At 42.2% G+C, this 23,428-nt stretch overlaps 1 protein-coding gene across 3 annotated transcripts in view; it reads right to left on the reverse strand.

The window, feature by feature from the left end:
* ATP4B (ATPase H+/K+ transporting subunit beta) overlaps positions 1–23,428 on the reverse strand; it is a 351,538-nt gene that overhangs the window by 195,787 nt on the left and 132,323 nt on the right. Inside the window, exon 1 of one of the 3 annotated variants that reach the window (XM_056555835.1) lies at positions 6,937–6,966. The exons of the other annotated variants lie outside the window; for them this stretch is intronic. The gene's annotated coding sequence lies outside the window, so the exon portion shown is untranslated. Of the gene's footprint in view, positions 1–6,936; positions 6,967–23,428 lie in introns of those variants that run through there. 3 annotated transcript variants of the gene reach the window in all.

Raw genomic sequence — 23,428 nt, forward strand, 5'->3', positions numbered from 1 at the left:
CTTGAGCCTGTCGGTGTGTACCAAAGTGCACGGCAACGCCGACGTGTAGAGCTGTAACTACGGTCAGGGACAATACATGTCCTTTACGGCCCACTGGGTAAATGTGGTTCCTGCACAGCCACAACAGCAACTTGGACAGGTCACGCCACTTCCGTCTCCACGATCTCAGGCCGTTGGTCCTGTGACAGTGTGCGTCTCAGCCTCCTCATCCTCCACTGTGTCCTCAGCCTCCACTGCACGGACAAGTCTCAGTGCCCCTCCAGCAAACCATGTGTTCAGGGCACGGCGGTGTCACGCTGTTCTTCGCATGGTTTGCCTTGGTGAACGAAGTCACACAGGAGAGGAACTGCTAAAAGTCATTCATCAAGAAATCGTATTATGGATTACTACATAAAAACTGGAAATGGGAACCATGGTGACCGACAACGAGAAGAATATCTTGTCTGCGTTGGGACATGGAAGCCTGAGCCATGCGCCCTGCATGGCACACGTGTTCAGTCTGGTTGTCAAGCGGTTCCTGAAGTGTTCCCCCCATCTGCAAGACATCCTAACAATGAGAAAGAAACTTTGCATGCACTTCAGCCACTCGTACACCGCAAAGCACACCTTCATTGAGCTGCAGAACGGCGTCCCCAACATAGTCTGATTTGCGACGTTTCCACACGTTGGAATTCCATCCTCCATATTTTGGGCCAACTATATGAACAGAGAAAAGCCATCACAGATTTCTTGTGAACCAATTGGATAGGTAACTTCAATGTCAACCAGTGGCAGCTCAGACGTGACACCTGACGTTCCCTCAGGCCCTTTGAGGAAGCCACATTATTAGTCAGTCACCAGGATTACGTGATGAACAACGTTCTTCCACTGCTTCATCTACTACAACATGTGTTGGAAATGACGGCTGGTCAGGGCAATGGAGACGTGGCGCCTACATCTCACGGCCACATGAGCCCTGTGGGGGCTGAACTTGACGAGGAAGGGGGGGGGGAGCTACACAGTGGAGCACAGTTTAGGTTTTGCGAGATGGGTGGTTTTTCTAGTATTCTGACAGGAGAGGAGGAGCAGGAGAAGCTAGAGGAGCTAGAGGGTTATGAGGATGGCGAGACAGAGGACCCAAACTCACTGTGGCAGTATGCAGTGAAGATCAAGGCAGGGAGTCCCTCCGAGTCACTTGCACAAATGGCACGATGCATGCTCACTTTCAGCAGCGGGATGACTTCTGGCTCTCCACATTATTGGACCCTCGCTATCGGCACAAAATGAGGGCCTTTTATACACCCACTGAGAGGGAGGGCGAACTGACCTACTACAGAGGCATCCTACGGAGTCAGTTGGCCGATGCCTACCTGCGCCATTGTCCATCTTCCCACAGGTCTGTGTCAGGGGGGCCTTCTGCGCTCACCTTCCACTGCCATGGCTGCTGGGGAAGGGTGGGGTGGCAGGAGCAGTACCAGCTCGATCAGCAGCAGCCTGAGTCTACAGTCGCTGATGAGTAGCTTTCTTCACCTGCATAGTGAAGCAACTCATCAGCAGCAGGTAGACCTGGAGCTGTTCCTGAACCAGCAGGTGGTGGCATACCTTGACATTACCATGCCAACACACCTTGAAGATCTGCTGGACTTATGGGCAGCCAAACTTGATTTATGGGTTAATTAGCAGAGTTTGCCCTGAAAAAGTTGTCCTGCCCGGCCTGTACTGTGCCATCAGAATGGGTGTTTAATGCGGCAGGGGCCATAGTAACCCCAAGGAGAACTCGTCTGTCCACGAAAAATGTGGAGAGACTGACCTTTATAAAGATTAATGAGGCATGGATCAGCCAGGATTTCCACCCACCAATGCCTGATGCATCAGAGTAGATTGACCATGGTGCCACACCAACACTTAACAAATATGGATAGTGCTAAACATATTTAAGGTGCTGCTCCCCAGTTACAGACATTTCTCGCCATCAGACTACATGTAAGTATTGAGGATATGCATTAGCTAAAACCTAACTTTTCTTAGGATAAAATACATGTACCCAAAATATTTTTGAAATTAAACAAATGACACCATGTGCCAACTACACCACCAAGTATTGATGTGAAGCAAAGACCTCTAAGAGGTGGAAGGGAACAACGTATGGTCAATTGTAACTGGTGGGGGTAAAAACTTCCCCTGTAAGGCCCTACTCTCGCATTATTAATTACCTTCTTGGCAAGTGTTACTCTCCCTAAAAAGGGCGGCCCCAGCCACTACATGTTCTCCTCATGCTGCTGCCACCTCAACTATGTGGTCTCCGCATGCTGCCATTACCTCTACGCTGTGCCATTCAGCCAAACCAATAGACCAGAGCTTCCCAACTGACACCTATACCCACGGTGTCTAACAAAATGGTAAATAGTAGAAGAAATTGGGGCTCAGGGTCATGCATATTGATTCAAATGTTTTCACTGTAGTATTTAAGTCCTAATCCCCTTCTCTTTGTAAGTGACGTCACATCCAGTCCAAATAAATATGGTAGCAACAGCGCGCTGATTGGAATAATACTAATGTCATATTCTTATATGGATGGGAGTTAATCATTACAACAGTAGAATATATAATTAGTTATTTTTATATATAAATAAACAAAAATATAAATGGATAAAATATATAAATAAAGTGGGCATGCAAGTGAATCACACACCTGCACATAGGCTACTAACAAATATATGGTATTGTTATATGGCTAAGGCTGTAAACCTCGAACACACCTCTACAGATCAATATGTAGTAAAATTTGAGGTAAAGTATAATATAAATAAATATATAGATACATAAATAAATCTACATATATAAAACTCAACGGGTGTGTGTATGTATGTGTGTGTGTGTGTGTGTGTATGTTCCAGCATGACATCCAAACGGCTTAAGATATTAACATGAAACTTGGCACACATGTTACTTATATGTCATCAACAAACATAGGATAGGTGATTTAACCCTTATTCACCCCCATTTGCCAGGGGTGGGGTTTTTGTTTAAAGTCCCATACAAGTCTATGGGAAATATATGTTACTGCATAACTTCCAAACGGCTAGTCACATGTTACCTATATGTCAACTTAAAATATAGGATAGTTAATTTAACCCTTAGCTACCCCCATTTGTGAGGGTCAGGGTTTTTGTTTAAAGTCCCATGCAAATCAATGGGAAATGTATGTTCTCACATAACTTCCGTACGGCTGGAGATATTTCAATACCTGGTACACATCTTACAGTTTGGGATATAAGGACGGGATAGGAGGTCGGGATAGGAGGTTGAGATAGGAGGTCAAGATAGGAGGACGGAATGGTCGGGATAGGAGGCCGGGATAGGAGGTCGAGTTAGGAGGTCGAGTTAGGAGGTCGGGATAGGAGGTCGGGATAGGAGGACGGGATAGGAGGTCAGGATAGGAGGTCGAGATAGGAGGTCGCGATAGGAGGTCGAAATAGGAGGATGGGATAGGAGGACGGGATAGGAGGTTGGGATAGAGGGCGGGATAGGAGGTCAGGATAGCAGGTCGGGATAGGAGGACGGGATAGGAGGACAGGATAGGATGACAGGATAGGAGGTCGGGATAGGAGGTCGAGATAGGAGGACGGGATAGGAGGACGGGATAGGAGGACAGGATATGAGGACGGGATAGGAAGTCGGGATAGGAGGTCGAGATAGGAGGTCAAGATAGGAGGACGGAATGGTCGGGATAGGAGGTCGGGATAGGAGGTCGAGATAGGAGGTCACGATAGGAGGACGGGATAGGAGGACAGGATAGGAGGTCAGGATAGGAGGTATGGATAGGAGGACGGGATAGGAGGTCGAGATAGGAGGACAGGATAGGAGGTCGAGATAGGAGGTCGGGATAAGAGGTCGGGATAGGAGGTTGAGATAGGAGGTTGAGATAGGAGGTCGAGATAGGAGGTCCAGATAGGAGGATGGAATGGTCGGGATAGGAGGTCGGGATAGGAGGTCGAGATAGGAGGTCACGATAGGAGGACGGGATAGGAGGACAGGATAGGAGGTCAGGATAGGAGGTCGAGATAGGAGGACAGGATAGGAGGTCGAGATAGGAGGTCGGGATAGGAGGTCGGGATAGGAGGTCGAGATAGGAGGTTGAGATAGGAGGATGGGATAGGAGGATGGGATAGGAGGACGCGATAGGAGGACGAGATAGGAGGATGAGATAGGAGGACGGGATAGGAGGTCGGGATAGGAGGACGGGATAGGAGGACGGGATATGACAACAATATATGAGGACGGTATATGAAGTCAAAGGCTTCCTCCTTTGTTTATTTTCCTCCCCAACAAAGATTAGGAAGGAAAAACCGGGCAACGCCGGTTATTCAGCTAGTAGATAGATATATGAATAAATAAAAGTGAAAAGTAATATAATATTAATGAATATGTAGGTAAATAAATAACCAAAATACAAATCTATAGGCATGCATATGAATCACATGCACATACACAGGCTGTAATGGATATGCGGTATTGAGATATAAGACTCAGATTGAAATAATATAGACACCTCTAAAAATTGATACAGTAAAATACATTAGAGTATGAAGAATGCAAGAATAAAACGGTATAAAAATATATAATACACTGTAAGTGTAATGTCCGTTTATTTGTTTTTGTATTTTTCTGTTTAGGTGTGTATTCACACATTAGTTTGTTCAGAGCAGTTTGCTATTCTACCTGGATAGGGAATAGTTCATGCTCTGAACGAATGAGAACTCTGGTTGAGTTATTTAGCCAGAGTTCTCCTGCATTCTGGTGCTGGTTATTGAGTGCAATACTAATTTGTCTCTTTGTGCTATATTCTGACTGTGTCTGCTTGAGCATTTACCTTGTATTTATCTTGTCTTTTTATCTGGGTTTTTAGCCATGGTTATATAGCATGCTCCTTGCATTTTAGTCTGTGTTACATTAGTCGGTTCTAGGATTATGTTTGTTCATTCTGCTCTGTCTGTGTTCACACGGTGTCTGAGTCTAGCTTGTACCCTGTGCTCTGTATTTTATATTCTTGTTCGGTATTCTGGAGTCTATTTAGACTTATCCGGTTCTAGTCTAGTGTTTCATGTATTATATTTCCGTTTCCTACTGGGTCAGCATTTTGTTTACACGCTGGAGTGTGTCAGGTTGCCAGTAGCCCATTTGGCTTCATTATTAATGGCTACTCCTATAGTGGAATGGGGAGTCCAGTTTGTATGTTTTGTGTCCCAGTGTGAACAGTGTCCTATATTTATATCCTGTTTGGTTGATCTGATCTTTGTCCTTTGTACTTGTACCTGTTTGTGAACAGTGTCCTACGTTACCTGTTCAGTTTGGTGTTTTGGCTCTCAGTTATTCTGTTTATCGTCTTCATCTCCTGGATTCTGCTGTATACTCATATCATGCCTAGTCTTGTTCATTTTATCATGTCTGCCATTTATCTGATATCCGGTTTATGAACTGTTTGTTAATTCACTATATACTGCTCAGTTTGTGAGTTTATATTTTGCCCTGTTACTGTTTGTATTCTGTCTGGTATATCTGGTTGTCTAGTAGTTTTCCGTTTTTGACCTGTGACCGACTATGTATATTATGTGTTTTTATGACACTGCACTTTAGCGCAGGAAGGGACCGGCAGTGGCTTTGCTAAGAATGGTGTCACCCGGTGCGATATAAAATGGTGTCACCCCATACCTACCCCCCCCCAGTAAGTTTTTAGCCTGTTGTAGAGCTGATGTAGAGCAGTGTGAAAAATTCCAGTATAATAATCAAATATACCAATTACCAAAGAATGGGAAAGCGCTAAAAAAGGTTTCACGAATTAAAACTACAGCTCCCAGTATGACCTAAGCAGTGGTGAGGTTATGCTGGGAGCGGGCCCGGTGCTGTCATAAGGCAAACCATGCGCATGGACTCGCAGCTAATGGGGGCGGAAAAATTAAGACTTTTTTTATACTAAGACCCCCACCTGTGCGCCCCGCCGCCGCACAGCAGAGGTCACTGCCACCATTCCACCCTCTCTGGCTTTATTGCTGCGGCCCAACGAGATTCCCGAAATGGAGCTTCGCTTGTGTAGGCAGAAATCCTTGCACCAGCCCTGGCTGGGAGTTGTAGTTTTACTCATCACAACTGCAGAACTTACAAGTGACTACAGCTCTGATGGGACATAATGAGGAAAATACACAATAATATCAGTGACTACAGGTGACTTCTCTATAGTCTTTCCTTATGCACCCTCATCATACATAAGGAGGATCATCCTCCTGCCAGTGGCACCCCCATCATCCAGGATGGTGGGGGTGCTACTGGCAGAAGGATGATCCTCCCAATGGATTATGAGGGTGCTACGGCCAGGATGATGGGGGTGCTACATCTGCAGGAGCATCCTCCTGCCAGTAGCACCCCCATCATCCCGGAGGATGATCTGCTGATGGATGATAGGGCTGCAGCACCCCCATAATTCATCAGTAGCACCCTCATCATACATAAGGAGGATCATCCTCCTGCCAGAGGCAACCCCCATCATCCAGGAGGATGATCCTGCTGATGGATGATGGGGGTGCTACTCACAGGAGGATGATCCTGCTGATGGATGATGGGGGTGCTACTCACAGGAGGATGATCCTGCTGATGGATGATGGGGGTGCAGCACCCCCATCATTCATCAGTAGCACCCCCATCATACATAAGGAGGATCATCCTCCTGGCAATGGCACCCCCCAGAGCCTCTCAGCACCCCCTTTCTCCCTGTTACATTAAAACATTAAATCAGTGTTTGCCAACCAGGGTGCTTCCAGCTGTTGCAAAACTACAACTCCCAGCATGTCCGGACAGCCAAAGGCTGTCTGGGCATGCTGGGAGTAATAGTTTTGCAACAGCTGGAGGCACCCTGGTTGGGAAACACTGCATTAAATACACAGTTTTACAGAGAGGTCTCACCAGCTCACCAGTCTCTTGTCTTCACTTTCTCCTCTCCCCGGGCGGCTCCAGGTCCAGGAATGTCCGGGGGTTGGGGAGGAATTTATCACCCATGAATCCTCAGAAGACGCAGAGCACATGAGGCAGGGACACGTCGGGGGAGGGAGCAGACGTGCGCACGGCACTTCTGTTCCCAGAAAGCATTGCAGGTCTTAAAGAGGCAGCTTCCTGGGGCTGGGGGATGGGATTGTGTCGGGGGCTGAAACTGGAGTGCGGCAGCCTGCAGGTCATGAAAGAAGCCTCTTCTGTCTGGGGATGCTGCAAATACCGGCTGAGTGGAGTGACGGTGTGCAGATGCAGGGGGGGGGGGGGGGGGGGGGCTGTCTGCCGTGGTGTCACCCCTCCAGACTGGTGGCACCTGGTGCGCTCCGCACCCCCCGCACCCGGGTCGCAACGCCACTGGGGACCGGCACCCAAGTAGAAAGGGAGAGATGTTTTAGAGTCAGTTTAGGGCTCACTCTCCCTGTCCCCCAGTCGGTCCCTGACAGTAAGACCCTAACTATTTCTATATATGATGTGATATGGTATAAAAATAGAAGATAAAGAGAAGTCCCAATGAAGGGCCTGTCAGAGTGCTGGGGAATACAGCCTGATGCCGACGAGCCGTCCAAAGGGACCACCCCCTAGTCTAGAAAACCAAATATTTCCAGATCGCTGTTCAGTCCTCTAGGTGCCAGGGAGCCGAATTCGAAAATTTTCCTAGACTCGGCTCTAGACATTTTACTCATATAATTGCCCCCTCGCCAATCTTGTTGAACCAACTGAATTGCTATATATCTTTGATTGTTGGGATTCCCTTGGTGGAATTGCTTGAAATGCGCAGACAAAGGGTGTTTTTCATTCTGTTTTTTAATATTGTATCTATGTTCCAAGATATGGGTTTTGAGGGCTCATGAGGTTTGACCTATGTATTGTTTGTTACAGGGACATTGGAGAATATAAATTACCCCTTTGCTTAACCCCTTAAGGACCAAGGGCGTACAGGTACGCCTTTGCTCCCTGGTACTTAAGGACCAAGGGCGTACCTGTACGCCCGTGGGAATTTCGGTCCCCGCTGCGCACCGGGCGGGGATCGCGCCGGGGTGACTGCTGATATCTATCAGCAGGCACCACGCGCAAATGCCCAGGGGGGTCATTAGACCCCCCCATGTCGGCGATCGGCGCAAATCGCAAGTGAATTCACACTTGCGATTTGCGCCGATTCCGGGTCATACGGGTCTATGGTGACCCGGTGACCCGGAATAGAAGGGGGATCGCGGGTGTCCTAGACACCCACGATCCCCCTGTAGCGATAGGAGTGAGGTGGCAGAGTTGCCACCCCTCCTATCTCTGCTATTGGTGGTCTAGACGCGACCACCAATAGCAGATCGGGGGCGGAGGGGTTTACTTTCGGTTTCCCCGTCCTGCCCACCCACAATAGGCGGGGCAGGACGGGGAAACCGACAGGGACCGGCGCCGAAGATCCACTTACCCATCGGCGATGGCAGCGGCGACGATCAGCGGCGGCAGCGGGCGACGATCGGCCGAAGAAGAGGACCGCGACGCAGCTCCCTGGATCCAACGGAAGCCGGTGAGTTACTTAGCAACATCTGGAGGGCTACAGTCTGAGACCACTATAGTGGTCTCTAAACTGTAACCCTCCAGATGTTGCAAAACTACAACTCCCAGCATGCCCAGAGAGCTGTTTAGGCTTGCTGGGAGTTGCAGTTTTGCAACAGCTGGAGGTCTACAGTTTGAGACCACTGCACAGTGATCTCTATACTGTGCACCTCCAGATCTTGCAAAACTACAACTCCCAGCATGCCCAGACAGCAGTTTGCTGTCTGGGCATGCTGGGAGTTGTAGTTTTGCAACATCTGGAGGTCCACAGTTTGGAGACCACTATGCAGTGGTCTCTAAACTATAGCTCTACAGATGTTGCAAAACTGCAACTCCCAGCAAGCCTAAACAGCAAACAGCTGTCTCTGCATGCTGGCAGTTGTAGTTGCGATCCCTCCAGCTGTTGCATAACTACATCTCCCAGCATGCCTTTTGGCGATCAGTACATGCTGGGAGTTGAAGTTTTGCAACAGCTGGAGGCACACTGGTTGGAAAATACTGAGTTAGGTAACAGAACCTAACTGAAGGTTTTCCAACCAGTGTGCCTCCAGCTGTTGCAAAAGTACAACTCCCAGCATGCACGGTCTGACAGTACATGCTAGGAGTTGTAGTTTTGAAACAGCTGGAGGTTTGCCCCCCCATGTGAACGTACAGGGTACATTCACACTGGCGGGTTTACAGTAAGTTTTCTGCTTCAAGTTTGGGCTGTGGCAAATTTTTCACCGCAGCGCAAACTCCTAGCGGAGTGTAAACCCGCCAGTGTGAATGTACCCTAAAAACAATACACTACACTTACACATAATAAAGAGTAAAACACTACATATACACCCCCTTACACTGTCCCCCTAATAAAAAATAAAAAACGTATTGTACGGCAGTGTTTCCAAAACAGAGCCTCCAGCTGTTGCAAAACAACAACTCCCAGCATTTCCGGACAGCCACTGACTGTCCAGGCATGCTGGGAGTTTAGCAACAGCTGGAGGCACCCTGTTTGGGAATCACTGGCGTAGAATACCCCTATGTCCACCCCTGTGCAATCCCTAATTTAGTCCTCAAATGCGCATGGCGCTCTCTCACTTCGGAGCCCTGTCGTATTTCAAGGAAACAGTTTAGTGCCACATATGTGGTATCTCCGTACTCGGGAGAAATTGCGTTACTAATTTTGGGGGCTTTTTTTCCTTTTACCCCTTATGAAAAAGAAAAGTTGGGGTCTACACCAGCCTGTTAGTGTAATAAAAAAATTTTTTTTACACTAACATGCTGGTGTTGTCCTTTACTTTTTATTTTCACGGGAGGTAAAAGGAAAAAAAGACCCCCATATGTGGGCGTAAAATGCTCTACGGACGCACAACAAGGCTCAGGAGTGAGAGCGCACCATGTACATTTGAGGCCTAAATTGGTGATTTGCACAGGGGTGGCTGATTTTACAGTGGTTCTGACATAAACACAAAACAATAAATACAGACATGTGACCCCATTTTGGAAACGACACCCCTCACGGAACGTAACAAGGGGTATAGTGAGCCTGAACACCCCACAGGTGTTTGACAAATTTTCATTAAAGTTGGATGGGAAAGTGAAAAAAAAATTTTTTCACTAAAATGCTTGTGTCACCCTAAATGTTTCATTTTCACAAGGGAAAATAAAAAAAAGCCCCCCAAAATTTGTAACCCAATTTCTTCTGAGTAAGAGCATACCCCATATGTGGATGTAAAGTGCTCTATGGGTGCACTACAATGCTCAGAAGAGAAGGAGCGCCATTGGGATTTTGAAGAGAAAATTTGTCCGGAATTGAAGGCCACTTGTGTTTACAAAGCCCCCATGGTACCAGAACAATGGACCCCCCCATATGTGACCCCATTTTGGAAACTACACCCCTCATGTAATGTAATAAGGGGCGCAGTGAGCATTTACGCCCCACAGGTGTCTGAAAGATTTTTGGAACAGTGGTCCGTGAAAATGAAAAATGTAATTTTCCATTTGCACAGCCCACTGTCCCAAAGATCTGTCAAACGCCAGTGGGGTGTAAATGCTCACTGCACCACTTATTAAATTCTGTGAGGAGTGTAGTTTCCAAAATGGGGTCACATATGGGGGGGTCCACTGTTCTGGCACCAGGGGGGGCTTTGTAAATGCACATGGCCCCTGACTACCATTCCAAACGAATTCTCTTTCCAAAAGCTCAATGGTGCTCCTCCTCTTCTGAGCATTGTAGTTCGCACGTAGTGCACTTCAGGTCCACTTATGGGGTACCTCCATACTCAGAAGAGATGGGGTTACAAATTTTGGGGGGTATTTTCTGCTATTAACCCTTGCAAAAATGTGAAATTTGGGGGGGGAAACACACATTTTAGTGAAAAAAAATATTTTTTTTTTTTACATATGCAAAAGTCGTGAAACCCGTGTGGGGTATTAAGGCTCACTTTATTCCTTGTTACGTTCCTCAAGGGGTCTAGTTTCCAAAATGGTATGCCATGTGTTTTTTTTTGCTGTTCTGGCACCATAGGGGCTTCCTAAATGCGACATGCCCCCCGAGCAAGATTTGCTCTCAAAAAGTCAAATATCACTCCTTCTCTTCGGAGCATTGTAGTTCGCCCGTAATGCACTTCATGCCAACTTATGGGGTACCTCCATACTCAGAAGAGATGGGGTTACAAATTTTGGGGGTATTTTCTGCTATTAACCCTTGCAAAAATGTGAAATTTGGGGGGAAACACACATTTTAGTGGAAAAAAAAATATTTTTTTTACATATGCAAAAGTCGTGAAACACCTGTGGGGTATTAAGGCTCACTTTATTCCTTGTTACGTTCCCCAAGGGGTCTAGTTTACAAAATGGTATGCCATGTGGGTTATTTTTGCTGTTCTGGCACCATAGGGGCTTCCTAAATGCAACATGCCCCCCAAAAACCATTTCTGAAAAACGTACTCTCCAAAATCCCCTTGTCGCTCCTTCGCTTCTGAGCCCTCTACTGCGCCCGCCGAACACTTTACATAGACATATGAGGTATGTGCTTACTCGAGAGAAATTGGGCTACAAATATAAGTATACATTTTCTCCTTTTACCCCTTGTAAAAATTCAAAAATTGGGTTTACAAGAACATGCGAGTGTAAAAAATAAAGATTGTGAATTTTCTCCTTCACTTTGCTGCTATTCCTGTGAAACACCTAAAGGGTTAAAACACTTACTGATTGTCATTTTGAATACTTTGGGGGGTGTAGTTTTTATAATGGGGTCATTTGTGGGGTATTTCTAATGGGAAGACCCTTCAAATCCACTTCAAACCTGAACTGGTCTCTGAAAAAAAGCGAGGTTCAAAATTTTGTGAAAAATTGGAAAATTGCTGCTGAACTTTGAAGCCCTCTGATGTCTTCCAAAAGTAAAAACACGTCAATTTTATGATGCAAACATAAAGTAGACATATTGGAAATGTGAATAAAATAAAAAAATATTTTGAATATCCATTTTCCTTACAAGCAGAGAGCTTCAAAGTTAGAAAAATGCAAAATTTTCAAATTTTTCATCAAATTTTGGGATTTTTCACCAAGAAAGGATGCAAGTTACCACAAAATTTTACCACTATGTTAAAGTAGAATATGTCACGAAAAAATCAGATTGATAACTAAAAGCATTCCAGAGTTATTAATGTTTAAAGTGACAGTGGTCAGATGTGCAAAAAACGCTCTGGTCCTAAGGTGTAAAATGGCCTGGTCCTTAAGGGGTTAAACAGTACAATAAATCATTAATTTTATACACAAAATCATTAACGGTGGATTTGACTTCAATAGTTCTCTTATCGAACTTGGTAACTTTACAATTGGGACACTGTCCGCATCTGAAGAAGCCTTTTAAGTCGACTAAGGTGGAAGGAAGTTTATTATTGGGATCTATTGTGCGGACTGTGGGCTCTGCCTTAATTCCAAAGTTTGAGGCCCTGGTATAGATGTTCTATGGCTTACCCGGGAGAAATGCACTCAATGTTCTGTCCTCGCAGAGCAACGGACAGGATTTTTTGATAATTGCTTTTATTCTGCGGTGTTGCGTGTAATAATAATACGTTTTGGATATTCTTTGTCTGATAGTGTTGATGTATTTGGATTTTTTGGAATAAAAAAAGTATATCTATCAAGACTACATACTTTTTTGAGAGACTGCTGCAGATCTGCCAAGGGATATTTATTTTCTACGAATTGATTTGTAAGAGAAACTACTTCAAATTTCAAATTGATCATTGTTAGAACAATTCCGTTTGAGTCTGCGTAATTGACTAGTTCGAACATTGATCAACCATTGATGGAGATGGCAACTTGTATGGAGTATAAAGCCATTTTTGGCGACCGTCTAATGGTATGTGCTACAAATAAATTTATCTGTATTAGTTGTAATCAATAAATCAAGAAATTCAATGGATACTGTACTAATACTGGGGGTGAATATCAGATTGAGACTGTGGGTGGATGATATGAAGTTGTCAAGGTCTGATTTGATTCCACGCCAAATAAAGAAAATATTGTCTATATAATGGTGCCATGAAACCAGATCGCCACCCAGCTGGGGATTAATGATGGTATTTTCCCAGTTTGCGAATCTGGTGCCCATAGCAGTTCTGTTAATTTGAAGGTAATAATCTGATCCAAACATAAAAACAAAAATGTATTGATTACTGTCAAGTATGACGTTGATTTGTTCCGATGGCAGATCTGCATGGTTCTCTAGTACCTTTCGAATAGCAATTAGACCTTGTTGGTGGTTAATAATTGTGTACAGTGAACTCATGTCCAGTGTCCCCAAAAACCAAGATGGGTCCCACTTAATTACCTCAACAATCTGGATAATTTGTGTGGTGTCCCGTAGATAGGATTCGGTCAACTTGACATATGGTTGTAATAGTTGGTCAGTGTATTGGGAAAGATTCGCCATTATAGAACCAATACGGTCGTTTGGGGTTCTTGTGAATCTTTGGTATGGTGTAGAATACTGGTATACGTTTTTGAGTGCCTGTAATGAATTCAAACTCATGTTTAGATAAAATACCTCTATCTTTGGATCTTCTACATGAGGTCTCTAGTTTCTTTCGAATACTGCATAGTGGGATAACCTCTCAATTTTACATATGTAGCATTATCGTTCAGTTGGGACATGCATTCAGATATATAGGAGGATGTGTCCATCACCACTATGCCACCTCATTTGTTGGCGGGTCTAATGGTGATGGGCAGATCCTGTTGTAATTGATTAATAGCTATTATTTCCCCTGGTGTTAGGTTGCCCCATGTTTGTTTGAGTGTCTTGATTCTCCTCAAATCATTTACTACAGCCTTTTTAAAAGGCTATCATGTCAGCGCTTATTTCCTGTCTTGGAAAATAATGAGATTTGTTCCTTAATGTTCTGTAGAAGTAAAGGTAGATGAGGGTTCAATTGGATTTTTCATAAAATATTTCTTGAGACTAAGATTACGAATATATTTTTCTTTCCCAAAGAAGACCCCAAATTTGTCCAGTGGTTGGCTGGGTGCAAACTTAAGGCCCTTATTGAGTAAATTAAAGGGGTTCTCTGGTGCTTACACATCTTTTCCCCTATGCAAAAGATAGGGGATAAGATGCCTGATCGCAGGAGTCCCGCCACTGGGGACCCCCAGGATCATGCACGCGGCACCCCATTTTTAATCAGTCCCCCCTGGAGCGTGTTCGCTCCGGGACTGATTACAGGCGACCACCTGGCCGGCGGCGTGTGACGTCCGAATACATCAATACTATCAGATAAAGAATATCCAAAACGTATTATTCCTTATAACACACAACACCGCAGAATAGAAGCAATTATCAAAAAATACTGTCTGTTGCTCTGCGAGGACAGAACATTCTCCTGGGTAAGCCATCCATCAACTATACCAGGGCCCCAAACTTGAGAATTACGGTAGCGCCCACAGTCCGCACAATAGATCCCAATACTAAACCTCCTTCCACCTTAGTCAACTTAAAAGGCTTCTACAGATGCGGACAGTGTCCCAATTGTAAAGTTACCAAATTCGATAAGAGAACTATTGTAGTCAAATCCACCGTTAATGATTTTGTGTATAAAATTAATGATTTTTTGAACTGTGTAAGCAAAGGGGTAATTTATATTATCCAATATTCCTGTAACAAACAATACATAGGTCGAACCTCACGAGCCTTCAAAACCCATATCTTGGAACATAAATGCAACATTAAAAAACAGAATGAAAAACACCCTTTGTGCACGCATTTCAAGCAATTCCACCTAGGGAATCCCAAAAATCTAAGATATATAGCAATTCAGTTGGTTCCACAAGATTGGCGAGGGGGCAATTATATAAGTAAAATGTCTAGAGCCAAGTCTAGGAACATTTTCCAATTCGGCTACCTGGCACCTAGAGGACTGAACAGTGATCTGGAAATATTCGGTTTTCTAGACTAGGGGGTGATCCCTTTGGACTGCTCGTTGGCGTCAGGCTGTAGTCCCAGCACTCCGAGGGACCCTTTAGAGGGACTTCTCCCCATTTATTTTTATACCATATCACATCATATATAGAGGTAGTTAGGGTCTTACAGTGTATTATATATTTTTATACCGTTTTATTCTTGCATTCTTCATACTCTAATATATTTTACTGTATCGATTTTTCGTGGTGTCCACAGGATTTCAATCTGAGTCTTATATCTCAATACTGCATATCCATTACAGCCTGTGTATATGCATGTGATTTATATACATGCCCATAGATTTGTATTTCGGTTATTTATTTATCTACATATTCATTTATATTATATTATTTTTCATTTTTATTTATATATATATATATATATATATATATCTACTGTATCTATTTATTTATATTATACTTTACCTCAAATTTTACTGCATATTGATCTGTAGAGGTGTGTATTAGTGATGAGCGGCATTGCCCATATTCGAATTCCCGATATTCTCGTTATATTCGCATATTCGAGGAAGAAAACAGTGAGGGGGTGGGAACTTTACTATTGGTTACTAGGGATGTTGTTGATAACCTCTGACAAGTGTATTTGCATCATTCTAATTGGCCCACAAGTGAAAAGAAGGAATCTGCGAATATTCACATATGAGAATATGTGCATATGTGAATATATGCATATGCGAATATGTGCATATGCGGAAAAAAGTTAATAATTGTAATTTCAAATATATAGCGAATATATTCGCAATATTCACGAATTCGCTAATTTGTGATAAAAATTCGAAATGCGAAAATTCGCACCCAACACTAGTGTGTATGAGGTTTACAGCCTTAGCCATATAACAATACCGTAACATACATGCACACTTTATTTATATATTTTATCCATTTATATTTTTGTTTATTTATATATAAAAAATAACTTATTATATATTCTACTCTTGTAATGATTAACTCCCATCCATGTAAGAATATGACATTAGTATTATTCCAATCAACACACTGTTGCTTCTATATTTATTTGGACTGGATGTGACATCACTTACAAAGAGGTAGGGTTTAGGACTTATATACCGCAGTGATTGACCCCCAAAGACATATATGTTAAGCTGCTGAGGAAAGGACCTACGGGGTCCAGCTGATCAATAACCTGTGAGACCCACTAATCTTATCATTACTATACGGCATAACCTTGAAGCACATTCAGTACATTGCATCACCCGATCTGTCAATCAATCCATGACAGAGCGCGTTACCGTAGCACGAGGACACCGCCGGGATATCTAGCTACAAAGTCCAGGAGAAGTGCTGCAGTCCACTAAACCGGAGCCCACCCCCATCCGTGCTGCAATCTGGAGAGAAGGCCGAGTCTCCAGTAGCGCTTTCTCTTGCAGAGAGACCTGGGATGGGGACAAAGACCAATGCTCACTGTAAGGTACAATTTACCTATGCTTATAATAGGCAGAGAGAAATCCTCATAGAGGCTCCCTTGCACTTTTATCCCCGGACCGGGGAGTTATAAACTAGATTAGTTACATACTGAACTCATTGTACCTGGACAATATTAACATATTGAATTGGACCGTATATCTTCTACTGCTATATTTTATACATAAGAGTGATCACTAAATTTGAGGATCGAATGAAGCCATAATGGAATATACTGTCTATTGCTTTATCCAGGACGGACTTACTATATGTGTGTGGTCACATTATATAATATTTTCGGCCATTTTAATGCTATTTTTATCCATTATAAGTTATTACAGTGTTCCTGTCGACCCACAATGGCCCTGTGGGTCACAGGACACAACACGTATTGTTATATCATTTTATTAATTATAATAAATACCAATTGAATCAATATCCATGACCCTTAGCCCCAATTTCTTCTACTATCTACTAAAATGGACATGACAGAAGAGCGGACAGATTCTCTATTATAGTTAAATATTCAAGTGTGAGTGTATCGCATCAGAGCTGTACTCCCTTTTATAGTAATTATATAATACAGTGTCTGTGTAGACCTGGTATCTGATCACTGTAAGGTCCCTGTATGATGGTATTATAGATATTATTAGTGCTTGTATAGTGGTGGCATATACCTGTCCCTGGCTGTATGATTATCCAAACAAGAGAAGTATGTATGGTGCACAGTGTTGCAAGAACTTATTTTCTGGATAAACTGCATTCCCAGGAAAGGGATTTCTTGGTAGGTGCCAACTTGCTCTTGTCTTATGATATTTAGGAGAAAGTTACTTAGACATGAATTAATGAAAAAGCAATAAAGTACATACAAAGGGTTACATAAAAAATGCATGTAAAAATACTCTAAGGAAAAGATTCAGTTACGATTCATAGAGACACATTTTCATGACTAATTACCATTTATAAATTGTATATATGTATATATCACAGTAATAAGGACATGTGAAAGAGTTTTTCTCTGAGTCTCTTCATTGGGAGCGTTTACAAACTGTTTTATAAAACAAAGGGATATATAGAACTATGTGTAAGCATGTACTTGAGAAAACATGACGCTGCGATTGAACAATGACTCATTGTTTTTTGTTACTATTTACAGTTTCCAATACTGTATGATGAAATCGGCGCCATATATTGTGAGTCTTTCTAAGCTGTTGCAGAACTACAACTTGTCCAGAAGATGGCAGCATATCTCTTCAAGCTCATCATTTAGTATTTTTTTCTCCCACTGTCTTTAGCCTTTTTTTCAGATGCGTAAAGTCTTTAATATAATGAATATATATGGTCATTGAGATTCATATATTTTAATTTAAAAGTGAAATTTACATTATCCTTAATACTATGCTAACATATTTTTTCTTTGTACATTCAAATTTGTACATGCATATTCTTATAAGACTTTAGGATTGCAGTCAAAATTTTTCGACAGGCAGACCTACTACCCCCATCAGTACATCTTGTATAGACAGCATGGCAACATTTTACATTAAAATATGGTGTAATAACTAGTTACCAAAACTAGCATTTACCTTGTCTTATCACTATGTTAGTGATACAGAGTCAACCAATGTGTGAGCTTTCTCAATATTATCCATTGTTTATTATAAATGTATTCTTTAGATCATGTATTTGTGTATATATGTATTTATTTATTTATTGAACATTTCTTTTATACATGTAAGCCAAGAAAAACATTCAGTATAAAATCCTGTTTTTTATGCCATGGATAAGATATTTGAAAGCTCAAAGCTGACTTTCATAGGGAAAAAGTTTGACAAATGTGTAAGGCCATAATAATGTCCTATAATGCATTCCATACCATCAGAGAGATAAGTACAAAATGAAATGTCCCTGTTTTATTTTTATTTCTTTTTATAATACTTAAAGGGGTATTCCGGGTAAAAACATCTTATCCCAGCGGCAGGCCCCCCGCGATCAGACATCTTATCCCCTATCCTTTCGATAGGGGATAAGATGTTTTTGCATGGAATATCCCTTTAAAATTAATTGAGAAACACAGAGATAAAGGGCAAGATAAAGGCAGTTCAATTGAATCAGTGGGGTAATATTCATAAACCCATAGGAAATGACAAGATTGGATGGAAGATAGAGAACAGATAACAGCCTTCCTGACATGGGTGCAACAACCTATACTATGTCCCAATCTCATTTTGAACTGCTTTAACAGGGATACGCATGCCAGTCATGATATGTGATCTTGTATCTGTGGTCAGTCTCACTGTCAAAATGATGTGCCTTTAAAACACCCAGGGGAGATGGACTCTCCTCTGTCAGTTAACGTTGTACACCAAACGTGTTAAAATGTCCTTTTTCTCCCCAACAAAGTCATCACTTTCAACTATTCATTCACAATGTGGGCGTAGCTATCTACTCTATCGCAATCCATGTTATTTATTATAGTTTCTGCCCTATTTTTTGCATATTTTTCCCATGTGATCTTTCCCTTATAAAAGAGTCGAAAAATTTTGTTCAAGAATATGAAATCTGACATGAAAATAAAAAACAAACAAATGTGAATTAGTAATAAATGAAGGCCATTGTGTCTGGTATTTCCTGACCCCATTGATGTCACACCACAAGTGGATGGCTGTGGAACTGGTTTTAGTAGAAGGTCACGGTCTTCTAATACTTCAACTGTTAAAGGGATTATCCAGGAAAAAACTTGTTTAAATATACCAACTGGCTCCAGAAGGTTAAACAGATTTGTAAATTACTTCTATTAAAAAAAATCATCATCCTTTCAGTACTTATGAGCTGCTGAAGTTGAGTTGTTCTTTTCTGTCTGCTTTTCTGTCTCTGATGACACGTGTCTCGGGAACCGCCCAGTTTTAGAAGCAAATCCCCATAACAAACCTATTCTACTCTGTGCAGTTCCCGAGACAAGCGGAAATGTCAGCAGAGAGCACTGTTGCCAGACAGAAAACAACAACTCAACTTCAGCAGCTGATAATTATTGAAAGGATTAAGATTTTTTAATAGAAGTAATTTACAAATCTGTTTAACTTTCTGGAGCCAGTTGATACAATACCCCTTTAAACCCCAGTTGGAATACCCCTTTAAATTATAACCCATGGTGCCAACTTGGCTGTCAGTCATGCCTAATCATGCCTGAATGGGTGTGATTACAACCTGGGCCGCACGCCCAGATGAACCCATTTTCAGATGAACCAGCAGGCATCTAAGCTTGGTAGAACACATGATATGAAGCTCTATTATGTGTTTCCACTCGATATATAGAGTAGAACTTGGTGATGGGTTCCCTTTAAGAAAATTTAATTTAATAATTACGAATAAGTAACTCAAAGTCTTAATGAAGTAAGGAACGCAAAGTCTAAAGAAACCAACAGGTGTGGAATCCAGAACTACAGGGCAAGTCATGAGATGGAATATACAGAAAACAGTACTAGTAGGTCATGTGGGTAGACTTTTTTTTAAAATATGATTTTAAATGAATAAAACTGTTAATTGATGAAATAAAGAAAATGAGTAAACATATTTCATTCTGGTTGCTATGACTACATACAGGGACAGGTACTGTATACATCTTTCTCTAGCTGTATTCAGAAAAATAAAGACATGTTAAACACTAAACATGACAGACAAATGGCTTATTACGTTGAAATTGTTTAGATTAGGGGAAATACTTGACAGTGAAAAATGAAATCAATGATTTTACTTTATTTATTTAAAGAGATAAAGCCCTGGAATAATACACACCACTATTCTTACACTTTCCATACAAAATCAACCACTCTCCAGTGTACATTATGCCTTTTTAGCTTAGTTCCTTGCCTTTCTGCAACTATGGTCTTTTAATTTCTTTGGAAGGGTACTACTGTGAACCATGTAACCAAGAAGCTGCTGTATACTAGTGTGCATTGCAGTTTGGCTCATGGTAACTCTGCCCCCTATTTACCAGAGTTTATTTCTCCTGTCTTCCCCCATTGACCTGCATAGGACTTAGTCCTTCACAAACAGCTTCTCAATTTTCTTTGTCACTGTACCCACCAATTTATTCTTCTTATGTATTGGTTGTGAATTACTCTATATTCTCCCTCTCTAACATACTCTATATTTCTATGAATTTCTGTGTAGTTCTAGTTTTCTCTTTCTACGTTTACGAGCTTATGGAAGTGCATAAAGTAGCAACATGATAAACAAATTTCTACACATATATCATTACACTTGGTGAGAAGGTCAGTAATAGTACTTGTGTGTCCATCACTGGAGGCTGCAGAAGGTGGACACAGAAATGAACAAATCTACTGACATAGGTGTTATATAGGACATTTTATCCTAGATACTTCTAGCCCTCGCAAAACTACAGGAAGGATTGATAAACATCGGTCTTTAGGCTAGGCTCATGAAAATAAGCCACATCTTGCATCCACATCAATAATCTTGCTTCAAGTTAATGAAATACACAAATGAAGTAACATAGATAAGAAAATATTTTTACTACTTTTCCTTCTATTGTTGACATATTTGGAACAACATGGAAGTGGAACAAGCAAATGGGTAATTGTAGTGTCGACAATTACCCACATTTTAAACACTTTTTATTTCTATATAATATTATTTCTGTATAATGGCTACTATACCAAATGAGACTTTTCCAAAGTTCTCCAAACTTGTGCAGTAAAGGAGACCTTAGGTGGTCTCCCACTGCTTAAAATTTCCTTTTGAGTCCAATTACTATATTTGATGTAGGAAAATTGAGAACTGACATTTGAATTTATCCATGCAAAAGGCGAACGTGTGCAAGACCCCCAAATGATTTATCGAATGGTTTGAGTTTTTGTTGTATAATGGCCTTGTGATAGTGGAATCTATGTTTAAATGTGTTTATTTGAGCAGTATAAGACCCCTTTCTCGATTAGATTATTTCTTTTTTTGGCATATGAATTGGTTCAGACAATGTCTCTCCTATTTTCAACTGCAGAGTCTTATGGCCACTAAGTGCTTTCTTGGCTTTGACTGCTATTACCATGAACGTACTAAAACCATTTCTTAGTAGTTGTTTCCATCACTAGTTTTACCTAAAGGATCCTATTTTAAGAGTCCTAAAGAAAAAAATCTTAAAGAAAGACAGAAGTTTTTTCTAAACAATGAACCTTGAGAAAAAGAATTTTGGTGGAAAAAATATAATTGTATCAGATGTTTTATCCAAAGAAAAAAATAAAACATAACTTGTAACTAAAAATATTAATATTTTTAATATAACACAAATTTGTAAAATGGTATACTGTGGTGGGGAGAGTGCTGCTTGTATATAGTCTTACTAACCGATCAGCTATAAAGGGAATCTGCACCCAGCATCACCCACACTTACCTGCTATCACAACACAATAGTGCGAGTGAGGATTCTAACTCTGATTACCTTTTTTCCTATGTGGCCCGGTTCCTGAGTTATGACCAAAAAATCTGTTTGTGCAAATGAAGTGCTTTGGTGCACTGTGGGCTTTCCCAGTCTCTTGGTGCTCTCCCTTAACTGACTGGCTTTTTTTTCCCCTCTAGATCAGCTCTGCCCATTCCTATTACATGATCATCATCACAGGTCCTTCAGCCCCATTCTCTTCTATCTCAGCTCTGCCACCCCATGTACTGGTCACATGATCGTGACATCTTCACATATCCTACATCTCCAACATGTTGCAGATAGAGAGCAGATTCTAGTTGGGCAGTTACTGCTGTTGTGTGTGTTACACTCTGCCCTCTGGCCGCAAGCATGGGCCGAGAGCGCAGAGTCCCTGTGTCCCCATCTGCCGGCAGCGCTGGGATTTGCATAGCGGGCACGTCCACATGTGAATCCAAGCCCGTCACTCACAATGCTCCGCTAATGCCTCCTCCCCTGTGTCTCAGTGGATAAAGTTCCTGCACCACCCCCACTTCCCTGCCGGACCATCAGTGCCCCTAGCCTGAGATTAAGCGTTCCATATTGCCTGTCTTCCTTATCCGTGTATCCGGAATCTGTAGGCGCTATATAAATAAAATTATTATTATTATTATCCAGACCTTCCCTCTACATTATAGACTTTGCACCTTTGCCGCCTGCCTTGACCTTCTGCTACGTCTGACTACGCTACTGCCTTATCCTTCGGTACCTCGCCTTGTCCAGCTACCTGTGTGGTCGAGCCATGTCGGGGGTAGCGACCTGGGTGTCGCTTGCCCCAGCAAGCCCATCCTGACTTGCGGCGGGCTCTGGTGAAGACCAGCGGCACCTTAGACTCCGCTCCCCGATATGGTCCGAGTCATCAGCCACACAGGTTAGAGGATCCACATCCAGCTCCGTAACAGTGTGTCAAGATCTCTGCTCCTCAGTAACTGGCGGACCTGTTCTGTATCTACCACATGTTGAAAATGCAAGTGCAAAAAAATTCAAAAAAGGACAGCGGCAAGGGGAACAACAATACAAATTTACCACTACTGGTAAGTATGACCACCATCCCTAATGCGCATTTTGATTTTCTTCTTTCTTCCACCTTATTTGTCATAAGTTGTTTTACTACCCAATATATATTATTTTGTCTATTGAGTGCCTCTATTATCTGTTGCTGATGTCATTGTTATATTTTACACATGTCATGTTTTTAAATAAATTCTAAATAAAGCATCTAGTTTTTATACAGAGTTTTTGGTCTGAGGCAATATTTGTTTTATAGGTTTATTGATGTTATCTAAAACTCTTTTGGGGGAGATTTATCAAAACCTGTGCAGAGAAAGAGTGGTGCAGTTGCCCATAGCAACCAATCAGATTGCTTCTTTCATTTTTAAAGAGACCTGTGAAAAATGAAAGAAGCAATCTGGTTGCCATGGGCAACTGCACCACACTTCCTCTGCACAGGTTTTGATAAATCTCCCCCCTTGTCATGTTCTTTGAACAATTTCA

The sequence above is a fragment of the Hyla sarda genome, chromosome 2, assembly GCF_029499605.1.
Source record: "Hyla sarda isolate aHylSar1 chromosome 2, aHylSar1.hap1, whole genome shotgun sequence".
In the NCBI taxonomy this organism is placed as follows: domain Eukaryota; kingdom Metazoa; phylum Chordata; class Amphibia; order Anura; family Hylidae; genus Hyla; species Hyla sarda.